Source organism: Plecotus auritus (assembly GCF_963455305.1).
Source record: "Plecotus auritus genome assembly, chromosome: 4".
NCBI classification, from domain to species: Eukaryota; Metazoa; Chordata; class Mammalia; order Chiroptera; family Vespertilionidae; genus Plecotus; species Plecotus auritus.
The window spans coordinates 27,986,332-28,000,169 of record NC_137775.1 but is presented as its reverse complement, the minus strand read 5'-3'; positions in this window follow the sequence as shown (position 1 = coordinate 28,000,169).

The following is a 13,838-nucleotide window of genomic DNA, read 5'->3' as shown; positions in this document are numbered from 1 at the left end:
AGTATTTTAGATAAGTTCTAAAGAGTAAACCAAATCAAATGATGGAAGTATAAAGCTGGGGGTGGGAGCATTGATATTTTAGAAGGGTAACAGGAAGGCCCTTGCAGTTGAGAATTTTTGTATAAAGAAATAAAGAAGGTAAAGGATCTCTCCTTACTGATATCAGGGAAAATAGCCTTTAAGGCAGAGTAAGCAGCAAGTGCACAATGTTGAAGTGCTGGTGTAATAGCGCAGAGGAGAGCATGGCTGCAGTGGAGTAAACTGGTGGGTCATAACAAGCTAGCAATAAATAGTCCTTTTGGTTACCAGAAATTATTTGGGAGCAGAAACTTAAAGGAAAGATAAATAAGTGCAAAATATTTATAAAGAAGTAGACATGTATTTTTAAACTGATAAGCTTTTGAGTTTTTACCTACCATTTTAGTATGTTATATATTACTAAGCCTATTCTAAATTTGCCCATCATTTCCTGTTATAATTGTTTGTCATACTCTATAATTTTTTTAAATGGCTTACATTGTCATTAATTAATTAATGTGAGGTACTTATTCAAAGGATTTATTTGTTCTTCTATTGTCCTTTTTGAAAAGGAAAAAAGGTAACCCAGTCCTGACCAAAGCTGCACTTTCTTAAGCTCCAAAAAAAGTTAACTGCCTTTGGTGAATTCATTGTTTCAGTCTATTCATTTAAGTAAATTAATATTTGAGAGTATGTCTATATCAATAAATACTCTCAGTTTTTGTGTCTGAAAAAAAATCTTTATTATACCCTGATTTTTGAAAATTATTTTCAGTGCTCATAGAATTCTTAAGTTGGCACTTATATTCTTACAGCACATTGAAAATATCATCATCATCATCTAGCATTTATCATTTTGTTTTGTCCTCTTGGTGCTTTTAAAAGTTTCTCTTTGTCTTTGATTTTAAGCAATTTTACTAGGATGTGCCCAGATGTGCCTTGGGTTTTATATTCTTGAATCTTTGGCTTCATGACTTGCTTCAGCTTTAGAAAATTCACAGCCAATATCACTTCAATTATTGTGTATATCTCCCCCCACCCCCATTCTCTCCCTCTTCTTCTGGGGCTCCAATAGCACATATGCGACAACTTCTTACTATTAGTCACATATATCTTGTTCTCTTTTGTATTTTTCATGTTTTTAATTTCATACTTTCTATTCAGCAATTTAGCAGTCCTCTCTTCTGCTCTGTTTAATCTGCTAATGAGATCTTAATATTTGTGTTCATCAACTCTAGAGTTTCCATTGGACTATGTTTTTGTAGGTTCCAATCCTCTGGTAAAAATTCTCTATCTTTTTCATCTATTTTCTTAAATCTACTAATCATAATTATTTAAAAGCCTCTGTCTGATAACTTCAATATGGAGATCAATCAAGGGTCTGTTTTTATTATTTTGTTTTTGGCCATTTCCCCCAGTCCCCTGGAATGAATGTTGATTTATTTTTTTTATTAAATGCCAGTCATTGTGCATGATGAATCAAAAGGCTTCCTGAAGATACCATCCTATAAAGAGCACTTTTCTGTCTTCCCTAAGACAGAGAAGTTATAGATCACCTTTATCCAATTAGAGATTAAAATTCAAGTGGTCTTTGGCAGTGTCTGAATTTAGCTTTTGTTAAATGCTATAAAACTGCCTAAAGTTCTGTTTAACATCTTAGCTTCTACTTTCTCCTTTGCTGCTTATATTTTTACCCTGTGCAGCTTATCAAATACCTCTAGGGGAAAAAATTGTAGGACATCAGGCTGAGTTCTCTGCAATTCCCTTTTCTCCCAGGTCTTGACCACCGAAACCTTGGCTACCTTAGTCATGCTGAACCCCAACTTTTGCCTCCCCAGTTTTGTGAGCCTTTTCTTTCTGCTTATCCTCTCACCTCTGCCATTTACATACTAGAAAATGGCTTGAGAAGACAACCAATAAAGAAGGTCAGGTTTGCCCAGCCAGTGTGGCTCAGTGGTTGAGCATTGACCTATGAACCAGGAGGTCATGGTGCCATTCCCAGTCAGGGCACATACTTGGGTTTGCAGGCTCGATCCAGGCAGCCAATCAATGATTCTCTCTCATCATTGATGTTGACCTATCTATCTCTCCCTCTCCTTCCTTTCTGAAATCAATAAAAATATTTTTTTAAAAGAGTAGAAACCCATATATTTAAAAAAAAAAAAGAATGTCAGGTTTACATCAATGCATTTGCCCTTGTTTCCAGGATCTTATCCCATTAATCCTACCAGCCTTAGCTGTTCTCTGGTGCCTCCAAAAGCTGGTTGTTGTTTTTAAACTTTAATACATTTTACTATGTTTTTTCATTATTCTTTTCAGAGAAAGGGAATTAATATAATACAAGCTACTCTGTCATAGCTAGAAGTAGAAATTTTTTCTGTGAAGGTTTTTGCATTCTTCTCTATATATTCTTACCAAATTTATTTTCTCCCTGTCATTTTTTCACTTATTATTTCAGCTGAAAGAGATTTTACTATTATCACTGCATTATGTAATTTAGTTTTCCATTTTTTCAATTTATTTAAACCTATACCATTTATACTTTCCTGTTTCTTTTCCATCTCTAACCTTAATATGATAATTCAAATTTTCTCTATAAATTTTCTGTGTCCAAAAGAATATCCATTGTAATTCTCTTGTAAATGGCTTATTTCTAAAGTTAGAAGAAAGGAATTGCGATTTTATAAAAACTGGCCCACATGCATTTTATTCTGATTCATGTCAGTATAAATTCTTTTTCTTCTATCACTTACTTTATTCTCACAAAGAGTTTCAAACTCCCTGGCTGAAATCTGCATCCTTACTTTTTACAGTTTGAATAATATATTCTACTAAAAGAGAATATGAAACTTGGAATGTTGCTGGGATGGTATAAATATTCTAATTGTAAAAAATTTATATTCAAATAGTTGCTTCTTTATTAAATTATTCATATGAGTAATAATTTCAGTGAGAGATATAACAAACAAATAATTACATGAAAGCAGATTTTATCCAAAGAATGTAAAAATCATGACTTTTACTCATAATTTAGTCTCTTTCATGCTAGTAACAAGTTAAAAAAACAAAACGCCTTAGTATTGTTCTAGATAAAAATATTGTGAAGTTTGAAATCCCATTATGTTTGGGGAAAATCTGATAAATGAATACTAGAGCTGTCTGCCACACAGGTATCTTAGAAAATAAGGTTGTGCCCTGTTGATATCCAAAAGGTACCTTCCCATCATGAACTTTCCCATATCAAACTCCCCAAGTTGTTTCTGAAAGCGCCACCGAGCTCTTTCTCACAGGGCTCAACAACAAATCCTACATGTGGTTGTTCTGCCCCAAACACTCGGTCAAGGCACTCTTTTCCTTCCTTTTCTGCTGATATGTGTTCTGAGATCACCATGATACAGGAGCAGCTACCGTCCATAAACAATGGCATTGCTAGCAGCCAACCAACCTAGGAGACAGATCCTTCCCTTAACTCTCCATGATGCAGCTAAGTTTAGGCCACAGTATTTAACAAAACTGTACTATGGTTTCTCTTATGCAAGGTATCCAGTGGAAAGGTATCCTATCAATGCTGCTGGAGGTGGCTACCCTCACAATGTAGTCTCAACCTGCCTTCAGGGTCCTTGGAGGGTGCTCTGAGTCAGTCTGAACACAGTAAGGGTCAGGTTATTCCAACCCTAGGGATGGTCTGAGTATAACTGTGCCCAAGAGTCCAGATCACTTAAGACAAACTGAGAGATAGAGAGAGATTTTTACCTTTCTTCAAGTCTAAGGTCTTAAGATTGTCTCCTCTTGCGCAAAGGTGACTGAAGAAGAAATGGCTCCTTCACAGGAAAGTCTGGCTCTTGGTCACAGGAGTGTGATCTTGCATCAGACTCAACCAAAACATAATGGTGCAGTGTTAGTCAACTGGGATTATGTCTTGACTCACATGACATATAGAATGCAAACAGTCCAGTCCAGATGGAGCTGCCACAAGCCCAGTTCTGTTCTCTTTGTTTTTTTCTCCAGCATGAGGTCAAGATTCTTTATGGAAGTCCTTCCTTCAGTTTATTCCAGCTCAGTGCATCCCATGTAAAAACAAAACTAACCACCATAAACTGCTTGAGGAAGAGTATATGTAGCTTCATAAAGTTGCGCAAAAGAAATTTCAGCAACAGACTTTAAATTAATAACGCTAGACACCCCCCAAAATATCACAAAGCAGAGCCTCAAAGGCATGGCCTGGGCTTGAGGACACGATCCAGTTTGCATCACCAGCTGCCTTCTGCAACATTGTCGACCTGCATGCAGATCTGACCACAGACACTTGATTTACGTTTATATAACTTAATTATTCATTCATGGGATCCTATGCAAAATTTGGGGAGGGGAAACACGGAAAAAAAACATTTTAGGAAATAGAAAATCTTGCTACCTTTTACAATGTTAAAATAAATGTTCCTGCCTAATATAAATACATTGATCCCTTACAGAGTAGGAAATGTACTCATCTTAAAAGGAAAAGACTCAGTCTCAATCATTCCAGCTTCTGCTGATCAAGACTTCAAAAATATCAGGGCCACCTCGTCCACCAGGAAGAAAAGAAATCACCATTTAATGTACATCTACAAAACCCTGTATTTTGTACTTTGTGCTTCAGAAATCTTGTTGCATACAATAGAAACTGATTCTGGCATATTTAAACAGAGAGGAACTTTACAGCTAGCCTACTAAATCCAAGAAAAATGGAGAACCAGATTTTAGAAGTGGAAAGGAATCAAGGAAAGAGTCTTGGCTCAGAAATACTCTGATTAAGACTATGCTGCTAAAACCTCTGGCAGTAGTACTGGGACTGCTGGAAACTATCCCCCTCACTGGATACTTACCAACACCCCAGGAAATAACCGTTGTTCCCTGCATCACTGCTTTACTGCCCACATGCAAACCTTCAGTTGGGAGTGTGTTTGGACAAGGCTAGGTCACATGCTCCTAGCTGTTGAGCAAGAAATGGAATGTATGCCTCCTTTATCTTAACAGGGATAGGCAGAACCCTGCCCACAACAAGACTGATTCATTGGTGAATGTGGTTTGAAATGGAAAGAATATTCTAATGCTGGGCAGCCAACAAAATGAGGTCAAATTCACTAGGCAAGTATTCACTGCTATTTACTACTTTAGCTTCTTAGATCTATATGTACCACTTGTTCTTTATCCTATCTAATAAAGAGGGAATATGCTAATTAACCATCACTCCATCACAAAGATGGCTACACCCACAGCTGAGGCCAAGTTCCCATAAGGAGCCTTAACGAGCAATCAGCAGGGACCTGAGGCTATGCCCTCCCCTGCCCCTGTGGGGCTTGACAGGGCACCTCAGGATGGCAGGGCTTGACAGGGGATCTCAGGCCATGCCCCCCACCCAGCAGGGCTTGACAGGGGACCTCAGGCCACCTTCCACACCCAGCAGGGCTTGACAGGGGACCTCAAGGGTGCACTTCCTGTCCTGATGCTGGGCTAGGGGACCTCAGGCTGCTCCCCCCGCCCCAGCGCCAGGCCAGGGGACCTCAGGCCGCACCCCCCCACCCAGCGGGGCTTGACAGGGGATCTCAGGCCATGTCCCACACCTGGCGGGGCTTGACAGGGGACCTCAAGGCATGGCCCCCCATCCCGGTCTGGGCTGGGGGACCTCAGGCCACGCCCCCTGTCCTGGCGCCGGGCCAGGGGACCTGAGGCTACGTTCCCTGCCCAGCTGGGCTTGACAAGGGTGGGACTAGCCAGGTCTGGATCTATCCCAATGTGGGGGGGTGGGGGGGTGGCCAGGTCTGGGTCTCACATGATTTTGAGGCGCATGTGGGTGGGCGGGGACTTGACTCTGGGTCCCGTGGTGTGCCCCAGACTCTGACAGGAGGAAGGTTTTCATATACATTTTACTAATTTTCTTTCATCTCTGACACTTCTATTATAGAGAAAGGGCAAATAGCAATATTAAATTATTTCCTCTAATTAATCCCCTTTTAATGTGCACAAATTTCGTGTACTGGGCCACTAATATTAAAATAAACATTTACCTGGTAAAATAAGTGTTCTTGTCTAATATAAATACATTGATCCCTACAGAGTAGGAAATATACTCACCTCAAAAGGAAATGACCCAACTCAATAGTTTCTGCATTCAGCTCAAAATCTAAGGTCTCTTGGCAATATTTATTCCTCCTCTAGTGGTAATATAACTCTATCTTTATATAATATAACTATGGACTAAATTGTAAAGTAAACCACCAACATAATTCACACACAAAAGTGTGGTGGGAAAGAGACAGAAAAAAATTACTTGAAATGCACGGCAAAAACAAAGAAGTAAAAGTCGAGGCTATAGTCGTCATATTTGTAACTTTTCACAAGATATTTATGAGATGTGGTCTGTATGACTTCCCTGTCCACTACCTACTTCATTTTCCCTTTGCTTTCAGTCAGCATATTGATTGATCAGGGTTGGCTCTGGGGTTCTTTCCAATATAGTGAAACAATAGTCTTCATTAATTTTTGCAGCTGGGCAGGTGTTATCACTTAGGTTCCATCCATACTTCCTCCTGTCCCGATTACATAGTGATAAGCTTACATGCCCCTCATAGCCAGAATCTGTGACTCAAAACAACTTCTTAATAATTACCAGCACCATGCCCCTGCCTATTTGCCTCTTGGTTCAATAGCAGCTAGAGCTCTAACTATGCAGGTATCAGTCTCAACTTTAATTTTCATAGAACCATTGTAGCCTGTGGTAGCATTGCTTATTTGGATTCTAAGATCCTGAGTACAACAGAGCCAAAGGGTCAATGGGCACCCCCTCTTTCACTCTTGGTTCTCAGACAAATGTGTTCTGTTTAATCAGGAGCAAGTTTGTCTTAGAACACATGTCTGGACAAAATCAATTTACATAAAATATTTTAAGACTTTTATACAGATAAGATAAAATAATTATTTCTTAGGCTTTGATAATTCCTGTATTTTTTTACATTAAAACATTTTTAAAATAAATTCAATATTGCCATTAACCCAAGCCAGTGCTTCTCAATGGTTGAGCATCCACCTATGAACTAGGAGGTAACAGTTTGATTCCTAGTCAGAGCATATGCCTGGGTTGTGGGTTTGATCCCCAGTGTCAGGTGTGCAGGAGGCAACCAATCAGTGATTCTCTCTCATCATTCATGTTTCTATCTCTCTCCCCCTCTCCCTTCTTTTCTGAAAGTAATAAAAACATATTTTTAAAAAAATCCACGTGTTCAGATTATCAGAGAATAAAAGAATGCATAATCCATTTTATTTAACCCTCTATGAATACAGCATGGGTACACCCGGGTGGACATTTTGAGATATTCATCATTAAGACAATAAGCTAATGGAAAATATTTTTCAAATATTAGAAGATCCTATAAATCCTATTTAAGCTGAAAATTTTAAATTTCAGTTTTTAAAAAATGTTTTTATTGATTTCAGAGAGAGGGAGGGAGAAAAAGAGATAGAAACACTGATGAGAGAGAAACATTAAATGGCTGCCTCCTTCATGCCCTCTGCTAAGGATCAAGCCCGCAATACTGGCATATGCCCTGACCAGGAATTGAACCAGTGACCACCTGGTGCATGGGATGCTCAGCCTACTGAGCCACACAGGCTGGGCTCATTTTAGTTTTTTTATATTTACCCAATATCCACTTATTTTTCATAAAAGCCCCCTCATAATACATACTAAGTAAATTTTTCTAGCAATAGAGATTATCACTAAAGCTAATTATAAGGAAACAAATTACTGAATTCTAAAAGTGCTACAAATGTTTGTGGTGATTGTTACATTAATGTCCTCCAATAAATCTCACTTCCTGGTAATCCACCCATGGGTCCATCCCTTCCTCAGTGACTCTTGGTGTAGTCACGTGACTTGTTTTGACCAATGGGACATCAGCAAACATGCAGAGGCGCGAATGCAGACTTATGCATAGGGCTTTCTCCCACTGAAATGCTACCACTTCCATGTGATGTGAAGAAGCTTAAATTAGCCTCCCTGAAGGTGAAAGACCACATGGAGGGAGAAACAAAACCACTCAAGTTGTTCTAGCTGAGCCTAGCACCCTGATGATCCATCAGCTGCATGCAACCATATGAGTGAGTCTAGGTGACCAGCAGGAGTCTAGTTTACCAACAGAACTATGATAAATAAATTGTCATTTTTTTAGATCCCAAAGTTTTGGGGTGGTTTCTTATGTCACATTAGACATCTGATATAGTATGCTACATATATACAATGTGTTATTAATATTGAATCCTTATTAATATTGCACAAGAATGAATCAAAGGGTAAAAGAATAAATAAGAATAATAAGATTGTCCTGGAAACCTCTAGAAAGACAGAAAACTATCCCTTAGAAAAGTATGTTTCATTATTTTATGAGAATATTTGAAAGGGCACAATCTCTCCTAAATATGACTATTCAGGAGACTAATCATTAGGATTAGAGACAATAACTACAATCTACTCCTTTCCCCTCTGTCAAATTCATTATCTAACTCACAAATATTTGTTGAACAATAGTGTTGTGCTATGAGCTATTCCCTCAACCTGTATTATTCATTATTTTTGTCAGTGACTTGGATGAAGATGTGGCAGTAAATTTATGAAAAGTATAGATGGAAAAGCTTGAAATTTAAAACATTTAATGGTAGAATCGTTATTCTAAAATGTCTAAATCAGTTGGAATAATGAGTCAAACCTTTCAGTTTAATAGAGATTCAAGTAGAAGTCTTAGATTCAAATAGCAACTTAGTTCAACATACCCAAGTACCTAATTGGAGAATCATATTTAAAATATATCACATTGAAAAACAACAACATAAAACAAAACACAGGGACTTGAGTTGGCTGCAAGTGAGTCAAGAATATACATCAATCCACTCCAGCAAACTATTCAAATATAAATTTTCATATATGCTTTTAACCAATAAAACTACAGTTTCAATTAAGTGGTTGTTTTTTTAAATATATTTTTATTGATTTTAGAGAAGAAGGGAGAGGGAGAGAGAGAGAGAAACATCAATGATGAGAGAGAATCATTGACCATCTGACTCCTGCACACCCCCTACTGGGGATGGAGCCTGCAACACAGGCATGTGCCCTTGACCAGAATCAAACCTGGGAACCTTCAGTCCACAGGCTGATGCTCTATCCACTGATCCAAACCAATTAGGGCAATTAAGTGGTTTTTACAAATTGTTTGCTTGCTGTTGCCTCCCCCCTCCCAAAAAAAACCAAAAAACCCTTATTCTTTAGATTCTAAAATCTCTGATTTTCAATATGTGAGTAGCCTGCTAAGGGTTCTTTGTTTTGTGTTACTTTTGTTTGTTTGTTTTAAGGCAGGGGACAACCTCTTTTGTGTTAATGCACACGGAGTTTTTACCATTATACATATGTATTTAAATATGTACTCTGGGGGAAACAAGTCCATCATCCAGTGACTTGAAAGTAAGGTTCAGGCAGGGGAAGCATTGATTTCTGTGAACAGACTTCTCCTGGTCTGTATCAACCTAATGTATCATGAAATGTTTTATTAGTGTGGGATGCTGTAGGACAGCACTTCCTTGAGTGAGGACCGAGACCTATTACTTATAGACTGTATCTCCAATCTGTGGGGATGGAGTGATCATGTCATGGGAATAACTGTATTTCCAGACAATCTATAGAAGACTTCTTGGTATCCCTAGAGAAGGAATATATGGTCGTTTATGGGGACATCTTAGAAAGGTAGATTTGGGGCTAAGAGCAACAGCAGAAGTTGCAGAAGTTTACTTGGGTGCTCATGTCCCCAAAAGCCAGGCTATCATTATTTTTTAATGATAGTTACATTTTCTTACAACTAAGTCCTTGAAGGTGTCATCTTTTGTACTTGATGGCACTATACAGAAACCTAAGAGGATTTTTCCTGTATTTTTCCTTCATGTTTTTAATGATTTTGCAAGCTGTCTTGGGTATCTTTGAGGAAGGCAATTAGAAATTTGTCCTTCTCATGGATACCATGATTCCCTCTGGCTGTAGGTCTAGGTTGAGTCTAGGACAACCATGTTGCACAAAGCCAAGGGGGCCTCACATGTATTTTGTTTGGCTGGTGACCCCTGAAGTTAGGCAACAGAGCAGCTCTGCCAAGACCCAACTACAATTTGGGACCCTAACTGATTAATAAGATTAATTGATCAACAAGATCAATTTGGCACAATTCCAGATGGATACAAAATGGGGCTCATACAATGGTCAAAAGATGAATAGAAGTGATGAGGTGCTTCTTTCCCAGTCCTTGAGCTTAAATTAAGGAGCACACATGGTGAAATAATCTAGTCTAGGAACAAACAGTCACATAAGCGATATTCAGAGCAGAAAAAGCTCCTAAAGACTAGACGGGCAGATAGACCAGTTCAAATGAATGGTCTCTCTCCCAAACAACGAAGCCCAGGCATCTGTGCAGCACAAAAGAGAGGTAAGGAAGGAACTAAGGAGGATTTTAAAAATAAGGTATCAGAGGTCCAAGCACTTACTCAGTCCTAAACTGCTGACCACCTCTGCTATTCTCAGGGTCTGTGTTGTTACAGATCATATCAAAACCACATCAAATTACTGTGGAGAAAAAGACCACACACTTAGAATTTAAAAATAGATCCATACTCTTTGATAAGAACTGCACTGCAAGAAGGAAGGAGAAAAGTACTCATCAGATCGAAACTAGGTGACCACCACACCCCTGTTTTCTAACACATCAAAGATACCCTTTCCTCTAAACATAAGTTCAACCTTAGGCCCTTTCTGAGAATTGCTTTGTGATCAGCAGGGAAGTAAGCCTCATGACAGTCAGGTAAAGGAAAGAAGAACTCATGACCCTTAGGGAGGAGAATCAGAAGAATCTCTGACACTAATCAGAGAAGAGAAAGATGAATCTGATAGTCATTGCTTAGCAAACCTCAGAAAGACTATTTGAAAAAAAAAATGCCTTTGTCAAAACTTTGAAAGGAGACCCAGTGTTTGTGTAGTAAAATACATGGATCTATTGTTTTGGTAGACTTTATTTTTATTTAACTCCTGGCAAGTAGTGCTACCTTATTAGGAAGGGCTAATTTTTTCATCAAAGTCATCTATTGAGGATAGGTCAGGGTGGCTCTGGACAGGACCTCAGAGTACAAGGGAGGTGAGAAGATGATCTGTGAGGCTCCTTCCCTCACCAAGATTCCTCAGATCCCACAGTATTCACCAAACAAGGAGGAATGAGAAGAGGGGAAAGAGGACAAAATATACCTATTAGGGTGTCCCAGTCCAAAGCCCTTGGTGGCTTGATAACTTCAAAGTTGGGATCACCAGCAGTTGACATTTTAGTCAACCTATATCATTGCCTTCTGGTTACCATTAATTTTGGTATCTTGTGACCAGAGTTCTTTCAAATGAGACATATTTCCTAAGTTTCCTGTAGGGAACATGAGACAGAGGAAGTGGGACACCACAAAGTGGATATACCCCTGTAGCTCAGGAGCTTCTGCCCTAAGGGTATGTTATGATTATTCAAATACCACCAGGGTTTTGCTGTCGATCTGTAGCAACAAGCAGACCCTCACTCAAAGGAATGTCCTGGTATTCCACTGGGAAACCACTGATGACACAAGTTTTAGACAGGACCAGAGGGAGAAGCATCTCCATGCTTCAGCCATGTGGCCTTCAAGCCTACTTGCTGACTCTCAGATGTTGGAACAGTGAAACCTTTTCCAGGGAAATGACTTGGTTACAGCCATTGGCAGCCATTAAAACTCAGCTCTGCCCTGACCAGTTTGGCTCAGTGGATAGAGTGTCGGCCTGCGGACTCAAGGGTCCCAGGTTTGATTCCGGTCAAGGGCATGTATCTTGGTTGTGGGCACATGCCCAGTAGGGGGTGTGCAGGAGGCAGCTGATGGATGTTTCTCTCTCATCAATGTTTCTAACTCTCTCTCCCTCTCCCTTCTTCTCCATAAAAAAATCAATAAAATATATAAAAAAAACAACAGCAACAACAAAAACTCAGCTCTATCCTCAGTGGACAAGTTCTAGATAAATAAGCTAACAGTTCCATGGGCCTGGATCTCTACTACGTTTAGCAATGTGGTAGGAAGGGGGGTTTCAAAGATGAAGGGTCCAATATTACTACAATATAATGGACTTTCGCCTGACCTTCCTTGAACAAAATATAAACATGAACTAAATCTCTCTTATAAAATGCATGTGGCCAAATTTTGTTAATTCAGATGAAACAGAGAATCGGGGTAAAGGACGTAACCTAAAATTTATCTGCATTATTTATAAGAAGAAATTCATGATTCTGTTGTTACCATGCAAAAAGTATTTACTTAAGAAGTGGAGCGCTTTTCAAGCACAAGTGTAGCATCCAATGTTTATGTAAATTTCAAATCATTTTATGCCAGAAAGCTGGTCCACATTGCCCTTTAGTAGACCACCTAATAAAGCTAGACCACCTTTGTTTGCTTAAAAAAATAAAACCAAATTATTTTCATGGGATGTGAATCGCACTTTTCACTTCTGGAGACAAACTGCACACAACTGATTGATACAGATTAAAGATGTGCTAGTTAGGAACCAAATAGTGTAACTTGCTGCCTGGTTTTGTATTTAGACTAATTAAAAATAATCTCTGCTCAGCCACAAGCTCACATTTTCCTCTATTCTAGAAATACAGGGGTGATTGCTGAGTAGCAACAGAGTATACAAAGATTTCTTCCTCACCCCAAGCCAGATCTAACCCAGATCAAGTGTATGTATACCACAACCAGGAGATGATACAATAGATTCACAGACTCGAACTTGTTTCTAGACAGTCACAATTTCAAAATGTTATTGGTATAGAAAATATAAATTCTCATTTCACAGTCTTCACTCAAACCCATTATTATTGGAATTGCAACATAGATTATGTGTTCTTTAGAGAGACTACATTGACTATGTTAGTGTCGTAACAATCATGTGAAACAGTGTAGGAAATTGAAGCTGAAGAAATTAAAATAAAGCCTAAGTAAAAGACAGATCTGGAGTTCATATGGAAGCTGCCTGATTTTTAGGCATATAATCTCAATTGTTATGTGATTTGTTTCCCTTAAACCCATAGCCAGAAAAGTATAGAATTCATAAATTCTTGCATTTGAAAGAGACCTTAAGTGAGTCATTTAATCTGACTCTCCCCCCCGGCCCCTACCCCCCCCCCCCCCACACACACCCAACCCCACCATGCAGAAATTTCTTCTTTAGTATCCCTAAAAGAGCAACCAGGGTCTATTGGATATTTCTCATTTGGGGAATAATTCATTTTAATACTGGACTGCAATAATGGTTAAACAGATCTTCCTGACTCCAAGATAGCATTGTAAAAATCTTTCTAATCTCTTCCTCCTCTGAAATTCACTAGCAAACAAGAAGAGAAACAGAAATAGAAACTCTAACACCAGTGAAACCAGAAGAATTGAATCCATAAACCCCAAACCACAGTGAATGAGGACAAGAACACAAGATGCAACGGAAATGATCCAACAGTAAAAGTGTGCTTGCAGAAATGGGCTTGGGTGACTGCAGGAAAGGCAGCAGGAAGTTGAGAAGCTAGCTAATTTGCCTGGTAGATTCTGAAAAGACTACAAAATTTGAGGTTAGTACTCAGCAAGTGGAGTACTAATATCAAAAGCAGCAGTAAGGCTGGGGGACTATAGCAGAATCATTTGATGGTTAGTTTTTGTTTTGTTTTGTTTTCAAATTAGAATGAACAGTTAGACCTAAAGGTCCC